General features: G+C 37.1%; 1 protein-coding gene across 2 annotated transcripts in view; it reads left to right on the top strand.

Moving 5' to 3' along the window:
* The first annotated feature begins 125 nt into the window (after nucleotides 1–125).
* Nucleotides 126–14,964, top strand: part of LOC113119586 (guanine nucleotide-binding protein G(I)/G(S)/G(O) subunit gamma-7) — a 28,089-nt gene continuing 13,250 nt past the window's right edge. Inside the window, exons 1-3 of one of the 2 annotated variants that reach the window (XM_026289174.1) lie at nucleotides 128–627; nucleotides 1,160–1,688; nucleotides 5,028–5,089. The gene's annotated coding sequence lies outside the window, so the exon portion shown is untranslated. Of the gene's footprint in view, nucleotides 628–1,159; nucleotides 1,689–5,027; nucleotides 5,090–14,964 lie in introns of both variants that reach the window. The other variant, XM_026289182.1, reaches the window with a different exon arrangement.

The raw sequence follows: 14,964 nt of genomic DNA on the forward strand, positions 1-14,964 counted from the left end.
AAAAATTTGCTTTAATATAACATAAAAACTTCGTTAACAAAATAAGAAGGTTAATTAAATATATGTTTTGTTTTTCTGTTGTCGCCCTTCTTCATTAGCACTGGTTTGCAGATGTGTGGACGGTATTACTGTCTATGGAGCAGACACTGTGCATCAGCGCCCTCTTGGGTCGGCAGGCGTTACTGCACACTGCGGTGCAAGACGGGCTCGGGTTCGGTGCGCCCAAATGTGCTGGTTTATGAAGACTGGGTCGATGAACCGCTGCGTGAAGTGTGCTTCTCTGAGCGCTCGACAGCTCAGAAGCCGAAAAACCCCATAGAACAGCAAAACAGTTCACCGACAGACGCAACCAAACCCGTTGGCTCCCGATGAGGGTGGAGAGGGCAGGGCTGACGAAACTGATTGGTTTTCGATTTTAACGAAGAGCCGCCTTATTTCACTCAGAACCGACTCAGCTTTTTCCCAGGAGAGAAAAGCAAGCTTGTGTGCGAGAACGCTGTCACCAGTGGTGGGGGGACTGACTGGGTGGACACTGGTGCACGGAGGGGGTGGTGTTTGTTTGGTAGGGGGGTAACAATCTGCGCGAACCTGGCCCTTTAAATTACCTCCACAATCACTGTAGACGAGGTGAGTATACAACAAGCTCTTATTTTCTTCCTTCAGGTTTGCAATCAAGCATCCGTTTGCTCTGCCGAGACGTCTGTGTTTTTCAATGCGTTTGCGTTAGGCGCTCCACTCCACCGGTGTCACGAATCCGAAACCGCTTGAATTTTTCTAGCGTTGTCCTATGGGGCGGGGAGTGGGCTTTTTATCAATAATATTTAGTACATTGTACGTTTTATGTGTCTGCTTTGAAAAAAAAAATGTCAGGCCAAGCTTGGCATTTGGGTGTTTGCGTGAATCAAGCTTTGCTGTTTGGCTCAAACTAAAGCTTAACAGGCGAGAAGCAGCAGCTTTCCTGCGCCTCCTGTCAACACTTTTACGCCTTATATATATTATCTTATTCTACGTGCATATATTAATCTTCGTCAGAAGTAGCATACCAAATTGGTTTCTGCTTTAAAAATTTGCTTTAATATAACATAAAAACTTCGTTAACAAAATAAGAAGGTTAATTAAATATATGTTTTGTTTTTCTGTTGTCGCCCTTCTTCATTAGCACTGGTTTGCAGATGTGTGGACGGTATTACTGTCTATGGAGCAGACACTGTGCATCAGCGCCCTCTTGGGTCGGCAGGCGTTACTGCACACTGCGGTGCAAGACGGGCTCGGGTTCGGTGCGCCCAAATGTGCTGGTTTATGAAGACTGGGTCGATGAACCGCTGCGTGAAGTGTGCTTCTCTGAGCGCTCGACAGCTCAGAAGCCGAAAAACCCCATAGAACAGCAAAACAGTTCACCGACAGACGCAACCAAACCCGTTGGCTCCCGATGAGGGTGGAGAGGGCAGGGCTGACGAAACTGATTGGTTTTCGATTTTAACGAAGAGCCGCCTTATTTCACTCAGAACCGACTCAGCTTTTTCCCAGGAGAGAAAAGCAAGCTTGTGTGCGAGAACGCTGTCACCAGTGGTGGGGGGACTGACTGGGTGGACACTGGTGCACGGAGGGGGTGGTGTTTGTTTGGTAGGGGGGTAACAATCTGCGCGAACCTGGCCCTTTAAATTACCTCCACAATCACTGTAGACGAGGTGAGTATACAACAAGCTCTTATTTTCTTCCTTCAGGTTTGCAATCAAGCATCCGTTTGCTCTGCCGAGACGTCTGTGTTTTTCAATGCGTTTGCGTTAGGCGCTCCACTCCACCGGTGTCACGAATCCGAAACCGCTTGAATTTTTCTAGCGTTGTCCTATGGGGCGGGGAGTGGGCTTTTTATCAATAATATTTAGTACATTGTACGTTTTATGTGTCTGCTTTGAAAAAAAAAATGTCAGGCCAAGCTTGGCATTTGGGTGTTTGCGTGAATCAAGCTTTGCTGTTTGGCTCAAACTAAAGCTTAACAGGCGAGAAGCAGCAGCTTTCCTGCGCCTCCTGTCAACACTTTTACGCCTTATATATATTATCTTATTCTGTGGCTGTTTTTTAAAGCGCCGGGTCTTCATGGGCTTGTACATTGTGTACATCGTTTGACGGAGTCTTCAGAGCTATAGGCAGGGAGGCGTACATAGTGTACCATTTGTCAAAATGCCCGCATTGTCTTTCCATCAGTGTGAGCAAGGCCTACCAACAGCAACAGAGATCTGGAGCAAAATGCTGTGCGTTATGGCAGATATGCAAGTGACTGCACTTCTGCATCGTTTTGGGTTGATTTATTGTGACGATGTCAGGATCAAAAATTGCCTGAATGCAGCTATACAGCTCTGGTCTTTGAAAAAGCTAAAAAACTAACAAGCAGCACTAATATCAGCTTTACAGGCCTGCTTTTTCTTACATTCATGCTTTAGTTTACTTATAGGCTTGTGCATAATTAATAGACATGAAAATTTCCTTTCTATAGAACTTTTCTCAATAGATCTCGGTTCATAGTAGCTCTATAGAATATCCAGTGAACCACCCACTGGGGCGAAGGAACAGAAAACTGTAAGATGTTTAGATGAACAGGGGGAAAACCTTGAGAAGAACCAGACTCGGCACGGGGAGCCCATCCTTCTTTGGCAAGACTATTACAATAAATGTGGACAGCCAAATATCATCTAGTTACTTCCTGTGGGTATTACCAGTCATGTTTAGGCACATTTTATATAATGTAAAGCTATTCAATAATTTATATTATTTGAAGTCGTTTCATTACATGACTTGAAAGACGAAGCAAGTTGTCAGTGAAGCATCTAAAAAAAAAAAAAAAGTTTATATATAGACTTCATCATACCTGTTTGAGTTTGTTGCTTGTTGCAGTTCTCCAGTGGTCTGTTGTATTATAATATTTTTTATTATGCATGCCAAGTTCATTTTTGTTGTCATAGTTCTCCTTTATAGGGAAATCTCAGAGTGGGTTTAAATAACTAGGCTCCTCCTGAACATTAAGAGCAGGTACATTCAACAAATAAAGTATTTGATTTGCTCTGGTCAATGGACATACCACATTTGGAGAGCTGATGGATCCTCTCCTGTTTACCTGTTATAGAAAGTGACCTCATGGTGAGCCATTATCACGGTTTTGGCAACATTACCATACTGAGCCACAGAATTCACAATGTGCTAGTACACTGTGCACTGGGTTTGGTTAGATTCACTACAAAAGTCCTGACTGCTATGCCATGTCCTATTGATGCTGTATACTCACCTGAAATATGCTATTTCAGGTCTTTTATATGTCACATTGTCTAGTGCAGGTGCAAATACTACCTCTCGCTCCCATGAAGCACATATTGACTTAGTGTTTATAATTTAGTAATTTAGCAGCTTATATTAATTTTATATATATATTGTTGAATTACCGATGATACAAAGTATTTAAAATCACTTAGCTTAAACTAATCAGATGGCTTGAAGTGATCTGTATTTTTCCCATGTGAATGCTTCCAGGGACACGAATAGGCCTATAATTACATCTGGACCTGTGCACTAATTACAGAACAGACTCACTCAACTCACTTATTCCATAGAAACCCTAATTAAAAAATACATTTATTTTACACGGTACACACATTTTCTGTATACAGTAACAGATGGTTGGCAAGTGGTTGGCCACTTTGTTTTGCTTGGCTAGGATCATACTCAGGCTCCACTGAATGAGATGAGATTAATTATTCATAGGTTTTGATTTTGCCGCCTCACATCTCTCTCATTTTACTCTGGTTTGCCTTGTTGGAAGTGTTTGTTTTGACAGCATGAATAATGGTTATAGCTGTAACGCACATTATTTCACCATCTCGTGTACTACTTTGAAACCTTATGAAGAAAGTGCTGTAATTTATCATTAGGTTATACATTTGTTGGGTTATTTTATATCTAATGCATTATTGCATATTTATAAAATTTGATTTATTGTGAAATGTTTAACTATTAATATAAAAGTATATTAGGCTGGTGTATTTTTAGTGTGACATGGGATTTTAAAAAATCTGTATATATTATAGTAGTGTAATAGAAGTCAATGATATTAAAACATTAAATGGTATTATTAGTTGAAAAAGAAAAGACTAAATATTTTGTCAATTATGATTCTGTGTATGTAGTACCAATTCACAGACTGTAACCCAAGTGAAAATATGGTAGAATTTACTGTATGTGTACACTTGCTTGGTTAAAGCCTGTCTGAGCATATTTCCATGTCATGATTAGAGGGGGATAAAAACAAAACCTCACAGATGGTGGTGGGGGAGATTAATTCTGCATAGCTACTAAAATTAGATTAAGATTGCAATAATGCTACTTCTGACCTAATCTGTATTATATCAATGATGTTAGTGGCCTTGTATCAGAACACTGCCCCCTGGTGATCAAATAGATTTCTTTTTCTAATTTAGCACTGGATGTTTATAGATTATTTTTTAATATGATGTAATTATTATTTTTATTTATGCATTTATTTATGATATGGATGGTTGTTTTATATATATATATATATATATATATATATATATATATATATATATATATATATATATATATATATATATATATATACATATATATATATATATATATATATATATATATATATACATATATATATATATATATATATATATATATATATATATATATATATATATATATATATATACACACACATCATATAGTTGTGAATAAAATACATTCATATTAATTTATATTTCTATAACATATCATTAAACAATGTTTTGCTTGTGACATACTTTTTTTGATATTTACTTTTTTGGTTGGTTAAGTCACTTTTAAATTGAAATATCCCTTTTGTAGCAATCATATTATTTAGAGATAAAACATAATTTCATTATGCATTCAATTATGCAGAGACCGCTCTAATAGATAAATAACACATTGCTTGAATCTTGACTTGTTGTGATAAATAATTTGTACCTTGTACTTGTGTTTGTGTTTTTTAGACCAGCAAAGTTGCCTGCAGGTCCCTGATCCAGCTTTAGTCTCCAGCCTCTCCATCATCCAGGTAAGACAAAATTACCAAATAAAAAAGTTCTACTGATCTGAATATGAATGCAGATGTTTGTTATGTTTGTACTCCGTTGGCAGGGAATTTTATATTGAGGCCTACGGGTTATCTGATGCAGCATGACCATTTTTGACCACACGGGGGCGTCAAAGTGTCAATATTCCTCTGATTCATGCATATAATCTTTGCAGCCTTTAATAAACCGTATCCATAGCAACCACCCAGGTCCACAGTCCAGTTTTGTTAGAGATAGATGAGGCCTCCTTGTTGTTCAGCGCTGATGTATAGACAATTGATGTGTATGTGCTTTTAAACTGCGTATTGCTTGTAATTGACATGTTGTTTGCACATTTGATAAAAGATAGGGATTTGGATCCTATGTTTGATTTGTTTAGAAATCAAACAAGGAAAGCAAAGCAACAGTAATTTTGCCAATTTTTTTTGTTTGTTTTTTGATTGTATGAGGTTAATTATATTTTAACTGCATTATTTGTGTAGAGCTGAAAGTTTGTATTTGTAGTATCTCTGTTTGTTACAGAAGTCTTAAGAGGCCGTTGATTAAGATTGCTTTTCTTTCGTATTTCTTATTATCACGACTTAATTTTAAAATAAATTCGTGAAAATGAGAAAACTTTTGTTATATCAACATCACAATCAAATAAAGTCTTGATAATGAGAAAACAACCTTCCTCGGTACAGAAACCCTTCGGCTCTGGGATGCTGGTGGGTTTCCTCCTATGACCTGCCCTCAGGTCCTTTCACAACATTTCATTTTGATTAAGTCTGGACTTTGACCAGGCCATTCCAAAACATTAACTTTGTTCTTCTTTAACCATTCTTTGGTAGAACGACTTTTGCTTGGGGTTCATTGTTTTGCTGCATGACCCACTTTCTCTAGAGATTCAGTTCTTGGACAGATGTCATGAGATTTTCCTTTAGAATTTGCTGGTATAATTCACAAATCATTTTTCCATCAAGCCATCGTGGCCCAGATGCAGCAAACAGGCCCAAACCATGAATGTTTCAAACCATGTTTCATAGATGGGATGAGGTTCTTATGCTGGAATGTAGTGTTTTCCTTTCTCCAAACATAACGCTTCTCATTTAAACCAAAAAACCTTCTGGTCTGTCAGCATGATCTTTAGCAAACTGCAGACGAGCAGCAATTGATTGACTGAAATGTTTCTTTCTGTGTTGAAAGAAATAATAATAAATTCTAAGTTAAATAATAAATGCATTTTTTTTGAATATGTATAAGATTATGTAAATACATCTAAGGAGTACAGTAGTCACATATAAGCGTGCCATACATACTCTGCTCCAAAGAGTGGCAGTATAGGACTTCACTACAGAGGCTCTGCTTTTGTTTTCCACTGCGATTCCATCTCTTGCTTCATTCTGCTCAGTCTAGACTGAACAAAACCCCTGACCAGATTCTTGCTGCCTTGCGTCAGCTGACTGACTCACAGACTGTGGGGGGAAAGTATGGGGTCCTGTTTGGAAAAACATGCTTCAGGGAAAACACCTTCTGATACTTCTGTCAGAATTTTACACAAACACAGTGTCTGGTTTTATCTAGGGATGATTTTTATGAGGCAAACAGGAAATGTACTGTAGGGACTGTGGTCATTTCTGTTTTTGCATACGCTGAGTAGAAGCCTGCAGTGATTGCTAGACAGTCATGCATGTCTTGCATTGACTTTCAGACTAAAACAATAAGCTGTTGGAAAATTCCATATGTAATTACTGATCATGGCTAATATGTGACATCTTTTTCTTTAATAATCAATGCAGTAAATTTTAATTGTAGCCTTTTAAGTGCTAAAAATATGAGAAAAGGCAGTGCCGAAAATAACTACAGAACATGTGATAGATTTTGAGATGTTTGGCAAGCTAAAGAAGGTTGTTATTCAACCGATGGATGTGTGGTCTCTAGTTCAATACCCCACACTTAAGTCCTTAACTCTGTCTGTGTTGTGAAAGAGCTGAAGGTGTTATGAAAGGCTTGGTGAGATAGAGGCTTCAAAATTGCCCGGGTCATGATGACTATGCTATTTGTGTAGTGAGCTTTTAAAAATATGAGTCAGCAATTTTTTTCCAGTTGGATGAGCAGAGTGGATGAAACATTTGGACTAACTGACATCAACATCATTTCATATTCCTCAGGTACATGACAGGTGCTGGTAGTTGTTGCATAAACGATCTGCCCTTCCTCACAGAGACAGTAGGTCTCTTGGGAATGCACTTGTAACTGCTTATATCACTTCCCTGAAGGCCCACATGGCAGGATTATGTAGCAGCTTTTATAATGTGCTATATTATATGCTTGCAAGTGCTATAGATGCAGGACAAGTGCTAGAGACGCAAGCACACAGAGCAGATTATCCAAAAATAATGACTACTATGTGTGATGTGGACTAGGCTGCATTATAAAAGAGTGTTGTTATTTTCACCATTGCCTCTTCATGATCTCCTTGGCATTCAGAAGTCCATGTTCAGCTCGACTGTTGGCTGCATTCCTGCCGCTCTTTGCTCGCTTTCATTTATGCCGTTAAAAGAGGAATGTCACGTGGGAGAAAGTGAGTAACGGTTGCTGATGCACTCCCTCCTTCCTCCTCTCCTTGTTTTATGCTCATGTACTCCCCAGCATATAGATAGATCAGTCTCCCACTCTCACCTACATGTGCGGAGGGGTGTGTGTGTGTGTGTGCGTGTGTGTGTGTGTGTGGCCCACTCTAGCTCATGCATTGCAGCTGGGGGTGCATTGGATTGCACATTTACTACTTGCACACTACCGCCTCCGTCACTCCTCCTCCTCTTATATAGTATTTTACTTAATGCTGTTTTAGTGGGCTATACGCACATTTGCAGAGATTTATTAAGATTAATATAGTGTCACTTTCAATCATATTAGTATATTTGCATTTACATTATATTTTGTGCATTTACCTTAAGTGAGGAACATAAGCAATTTATCACGAAGCCAACAATTTTCAAAAAATAATATTACATTTAGTAAAAATATTAATAATAATAATATACAATTATATAAGAATGATAATAATGTTATTTTTATTCAATATATTATTATTATAAAACATGAATTGTTGGAAAATGTGAGAAAACGCACAATGTATAGGAAGCAGTATGCTCGTATTGTGATAAAGTGTTACAGCAAATATTATGGGAATGTAATGAAACATTTCCCTAATGACTTACCCTGGGCCCTGTTTGCATCGCCAGATATATTTGCATGAAAGTTTTCATCCATGTCTGTGCTAGACTGATGGCTAGAGGGTAGTTGCATGTTTTGAATGGCTGTAAGTTCCAGTGAACTACTGAAGTGTTGCAGGAATGATGCTTGTAACGTTCCTTTTACTGGAATTTTAATGAATCCTTCTTAGAAAACTTAAGCTTAGACAGTTTATTTTTATTTTTTATTTTTTTTTAGTTGAGTTGCACACTGAAAGGAATTGTTCTGGAAGTGTATAATATGTTTGAAGTTGTTGATGATTACATCTGGAACATAAAGTCTTTATTCTGTTATGCTTTATGTGTTCTGGCTGATTTGATAACATAATCGTTCTGAGCAACTTGTCTGGTGTACTAGCAGTAAGCTACTCTCTGTTCTGCTTTCTAAACAACATCAACAAACTCAAAGTTCATGAGCATTCATGCTGCTATCTCTCACCTTTCCAAATAAACTAGCTGTATAAGGTGTAAGTCAGCTGATTATAAAGCCAAATATAGAACCGCAGGCTGTTTGTCAGCATTTCACTGTTCATGTGAATTCTGAGCTGTTTTGCATTGAGGCTGCATGTTACCAGCATAGAGCATATTTGAAATTGCAAACTACTATATAACTTGTTCTGCAGTATGTAGACTGTGCATGGTATGCAAAGATTATGTGTGCATAGAATAACTGGATCAACAAATTTGCAGTATACAACCTGAGCACACAGTGTGGAATCCTGTATTCCACAGTGCCATATACTCGACTCAAACCTCTATTGCTAGTGTGGCAAATTAAAGCTGCAGTCCGTAACTTTTTGGGGTTAAAAATGATCCAAAATCAATACTTGAGCAAATACATAACCAGCCAGTGTTTAAAACCATCACCTTACCCCTTAACCTAATTTACAATGGTTGATTTATAATAATAATTTGAGTTGTATGGGTAGGTTTTCATTGGAAATTCCAGCATGGCACTGCATCATTACATCATGTCAGTAAACATAAAGAAGTTGTCCTGGCTACGGGGCTATCACATGTGAGGATCCTGCAGGTGGCAGATCATTTGATTATAGCGTATTTCCACAGCAGCTGGAATAATTATGTCAAAAAATCATTTTGATGGCGGATTGTAATAAAGAAAGATTATATTAAACACATGTCAATTATGTTAAATGATATTGCCGTTTTAAATGTGCTTCTGATTACAGATAGCCTGGGTTTACACAAGATGTGTATTTTAAAGACAATCAGTTCGATGGGAGCATAGTTTGCTTTTTGGGTTAAAATAATCTCTTACTATGAAATTCGAATGATGTGACAATTAGAGATTAGACTGTACATAAATTGAAATCTACATGCTAATACACAGTTATTACAGTTATACTCATAGTCACGTAATGCTGATGTTGTTAACATTAATAATTTGAGAATAAAGTATGACAAAAACAATAATTTTCAGGGTTTAATGTAATATGAGCTAATCGATCGTTAGATTAAATCACCACTGGCAGCGCGATTTATTGTAATGCTTTTTTCCTCAGTTGGTCAGAACAAAGCGTGGCAGACTTTTTTAGATGACAGTATATGGTGAAGATTCTTATGTGAGTCATATATTCCAAGACATAGGTGAGAATCTGTGATTACTAAAGCCCAATTTATATGTAGGCTATGTGTAGTATGGCGTAACCTGACGTGCACCTCTCCGAAAATGTGTCAATTCTACGCAGTCAGCAAGCTCTGTGATTGGTCTGTTAGAACCCCTCCCTTCGTATGTGCTTGAGTTTTGTGTGTGTTTATGTGCACTTTAATATATTTAAATTTTACACCTTCTTATACAAAATGAAACAAAGCAAAGAACAAGTCTTATCATTTATTATAATAACGTTACATAGGATTATGCATCACTAGTTGTCCGCGACCAACAGTGTTTATCTGCCATGGTACAACTCCTTGTGGAGATTGGAATAATGCCATCTTCTCTTGTTCCGTTGTTGTCTCCTTTTTGTAGTTTTAAATAATGATTGAATGATTTGATATTTATTTGCTGCTTTCACGGCTATAATGCTTCTATGATGAGCCGCTTCTTCTGCTTTTGCTGTGGTCTACAGGTTACACCAGCAGCATGCCCGTGGAGGCTGCAGACTAGCGTGTGTACTGCATGTCGACGGAGTCAATGACGCAGAAGTATAAATGAAAACTGACGCATAGCCTACGGCGTAAAGGTTATGGCTTAGGTCCAATGCAGAAGTATAAATCAGCCTTAAATACAGTGAATATCCACACCGGTGCAGTGCTGACAGCTACTCATTCACCTCAAAACAGATTTCAAACACAATCCGCGCATGGAATATAATTCCGGAAAGAACTGCAATTCCAGGTCTTCAAACATAGATGGCGACAAAGAGGCAAAACTTACGGACTTTAGCTTTAACCGAAAGTGATATCGACTGTTATTTATTTATTTGTTTTCTTCTAATAAATAAATAAATAGTATATATTTATAATAAGTTTGTGTATATATTATAAGATGTGTGTATAAATGTAACATTACTTCATATTAAATTTACTGTATTGCATAAAATAATAATGCATGTTAAATATTTACTGTAAAAAGTATAGTGTATAACATTCAAGCATTATTTCTCACATTTGAGGCATTTAAAAAATGACACCGATGTGCTGTGACGAGGCTAGTCATGTAGTGGGAGATAATGGCTAACCCGTGGCCACTGGCATCCAAGACTCAACTTTGACCCAAGTCTGAAACGAGTTGACCCTTCCCATGGCTAGACGGGGGATCCTGGCTGCCCCAAACCCCACCCAGAGTGCAATCATGGGAACCGGGTGCTGCAGCTGACACCTGGCTGTTTTGCCACCAACACAGCAAAACATTTTTTCAGTCCTACAGCTAAACACTTGAAATAACACTAACTGTAATATCGACCTCTCTTATATGAAATTGCTAATTATACTGCTTTTCTTTTTGATGCTGTCTGCCGGTGTTGGTGATAAATACAGTTTTCCTCTCATACTTAAGCGAGTAGGTTAAGCTCCTGGAGCACTGACCTATTTTTAGGGCCTTTCCACGCTTTGTTAACGTCCTCACCTTTGGGAAGATTTAAGAGAAGAGGTGTGGCTTTTGAAAACTGAATCCTGTCCTGCAAACCAAGACCAAAGGTTTAGCAGTCATACATAACTGCTCAGGGGAAGTTTCGGTTTAGTCTAAGGCTGCATGATTTATTTTTCAAGCATTTCTATTTAAATTTAAAATAACACATTCTTTTTCATGGCTATACACATTCAAAACAAGCTAAAATTTGATTCCTAAATTATTTAATTGCTGTTTTATCTTTTAATCGAGACTATCAAATTATCATGATCATTTTTGTAGTTAATTGCGCAGCTTTAGTTAGATCTCTGCAATATTTAACCATGCTGGAAGAAGGATGTGTCATTTAAGAATGCTGTTGTTTTTTTAAATGCATCATACCAATTGTCTGTGTGATGCATTTAAAAAAACAACAGCATTCTTGGCACTTGACCAGGTCTTTACAGGTAGTCCTGCAATAGAGGAAGAAGCTCAAAGACTCTCATTTGTTTACTTTCTTCAGGTCAAGGATATATGTTGTATTTGTTTTTGTTTTTTTACCATTTACAGGAACAGTTTTCCTGACTGACTCCATTTCACTGCAACAACAACAAAAACACTTTGCACTCAGTCACCTGTCCCAATAGCATATCTAATTGGATCATCCTAGCATCCTTTCCATGTAGTCCTTTGCATGTAAACAGACCTGGTAGGTCTAATGTGGTACAGAAGTCAGTTACACTCTTTTCACTGAGGGTGGCTTGTTTGGGAAAGCAAGAGTGAGGTTTAACACCTGTGCAGCTGATACCTGCAGCAGTCCTTCTCAGCAGGAGTCCAGTGGGACCAGGTCAGAAATCTTCTGCCATGCATGTGAACTGTCTGCTTTACGCAGTTTCACAACAGAGGTGTGAAATGCACTACCATATATCTCTCTAATGCCCTGCTGTTTTAGGTGGCGGCAGACCCCGAGAGCGACTGCAGACCGACTCTGAACATTCCTCAGTCTCATTCTCTCTCACCCCCTTGGTCACCATTTATAAAACTGTGTGACATTAGTCAATTGTCACTTTAATAAAGCTGCCTCCACTCCTGCCATAGTAATTATCAAAATTTGTCTCCATTAAAAGTCATGTGCAATTGATTCCATGTGCTTCAGTTTGGAAACGTCTCTCTTGTACAATAATGACTTGTTCTACCTAAGAGGAGGCCTTTTAAACATTGTGTGATTTATACTCGACTACATGACAGATAAATGAATCAGTTACCTTTCAATGGGCTGTGTGTTGGCCTGTGTACATATGCATGAGATCGATAGTTTACAAAAACAATGAACTCCGCTAACTGTTTTAAAAAAAACTCTACACACATGACATATAATTTATTAATTATAATAAACTTAATAAGCTTGTTTTGCTGTTTTCTTTGTGATTTGTTTAACAGGAGTTTAACATGAGCCACAACATTTAAAGGCAAGCATTAAACAAATGTCATGTGAAAATATTCTTTATGTTGATACTTTATTAATTTTGACATTCGATGTGTGAATATTTTCATGATTTTTATAAAAATAAGTATTAATGTTACGTGTAATCTGTGCAAATCAGTGTTAGTTTTAGCATTATTTACAATATTTTCTGCAATACAAGTCAAATATTAGGCTACTGTAATGATGGGTCGAATGATGGAGGGGAGATGAGGCGGATCCAGGTGCAGATGATGGAGTAAAACAAGAAACAAAGTGCAGGTGCAAAACCAGGCAAACAAGACATGAGTATCTACAGGAAAACACAAGAACACAGGCTTAAACAGGGAACAACGCCTGACAATGAACAAGGCAAACACAGGGGTATGTATAATATACAAGTTAACAAGGAGGTGGAGCTGATGAATTGCCATGAAAATTAATAGGGGTAGCTATGGAAACAAACAAGGTAGGCAAAGGAAAAATGGGGACATGAACTAAACACAGGAAACACTTCAACATAGAGGTCCTTGAACAGAGAAACAGAGGAAAAAAACCGAAAAATTCCAAATATTTTTGTGTTTTGATTTTTGTTTTTCTCTTAACAATGCCGTTTTGACCAAGTGCAATGTATTTTCGGGAAAATATAGTATATACTACTGTTTAAATTTTTCATTAGCTTTTAGTTTTTCTTTTAATGTCAGTTCACATTTTAATTATTTTGCAATGTGCTTGTCATTTTTATTCATATTTTATATTTCTGTATAAAAAATATGTAAAAATGCATTTGAAGATTTATCCATTTGTTATTTTCACTCGTGGTTTGTGGGCTCTGCTGCAATTGGATTGACCTTGACTGTTTCTAAGTAATGTAATCTTAGCTTACATAATAATAATAGTAATAATAATAATAATTATAGGTTCTTAAATCACCAGTGCATGTTTGCATTAAGAGAATGCTTTCCATTAGTGGCTTGTTTGCAGCTTATCATTGCAACAAGAGGGTTCAAATGCAATAAAGTTTATTGGGTTCTTATCTCATGACCATGTTGTAGTCATTGAAGTAGTCTGAATTTATATTTCAAGAAGGAATGGAGAACATTAGGTGAACTGCCTGTTGAACCATATGTATGTGTCTCTGGTTTGTGTATATATTGAGCTTGGAGGAGATGTGTGTAATTTGCATCATGGAATGTAGATTCAAGTAAAGCACCATAGTGGTCAGCGGAGGAGGGTGTCAGTATAACTTTGGCTCTTTTCAGATGTAACAGAGATTGTGCATAGGTCATCTAGTGGGCTGTTTGGTGATAGACAAGCTCTGTAGCGCTGCACAACAACACGCTGTCACTTCCTGTGGCTATAATATCAGATTTAAAGAGAAAGAAGCAGGGTTTCCCAGTAAGAATGCAAGAGTCTGGATCAAAGGTCACTTGCCTTTCTCGTAGGCTTGGACAGTTTGCGTAAACATTCTAAATTATACGAAGCCTTTTGCAGGTGTTCTGCAGCACTTTATCTTAGGTATGCACAATATGTCTGTGCCATATGGCTAGTATTAGTAATTTGTTTTATCAGTAGGAAATATATTTCTCAGTATTTTACATTTAACTGTGCATGCTTCTTACCTCCAGGGTTATTTTAATATTATTTATATGCTATGCTATTATATTATTTATGAATAATTATTTTATATGAGCTTTTACTTTTATATTTTCAGTTTCAGTTTGTTTCTATATAGCTTTAGCTCATCTTTATTTTTAGTCACAGCAATTTTAGTACTTCAACATTTTTCAGTTAGTTGGTAATGGGCAACATTACTCATTTTTGTTTAGTTTCTCATTAGTTTTTCTTCTAATATTTCATTGATTTACTAAAAACCAGAAATTCAGTATTTAAAAAATTATAATTTAATAACAGAATAAATATATCCTGTATTTCCTATAAATATCCCATACTTTACATATAGTTCTGATGCTTAAATGCACTTTTATCTAGATAAGTTTTTGGTATTTTGGTGTTATTTAGACAAATATTATAATTAATGTCTGCCATTTATCAGTTCTTGACCATGACAAGACTAAGGCAAAATCA

Source organism: Carassius auratus, chromosome 2 (genome assembly GCF_003368295.1).
Source record: "Carassius auratus strain Wakin chromosome 2, ASM336829v1, whole genome shotgun sequence".
Lineage (NCBI taxonomy): Eukaryota > Metazoa > Chordata > Actinopteri > Cypriniformes > Cyprinidae > Carassius > Carassius auratus.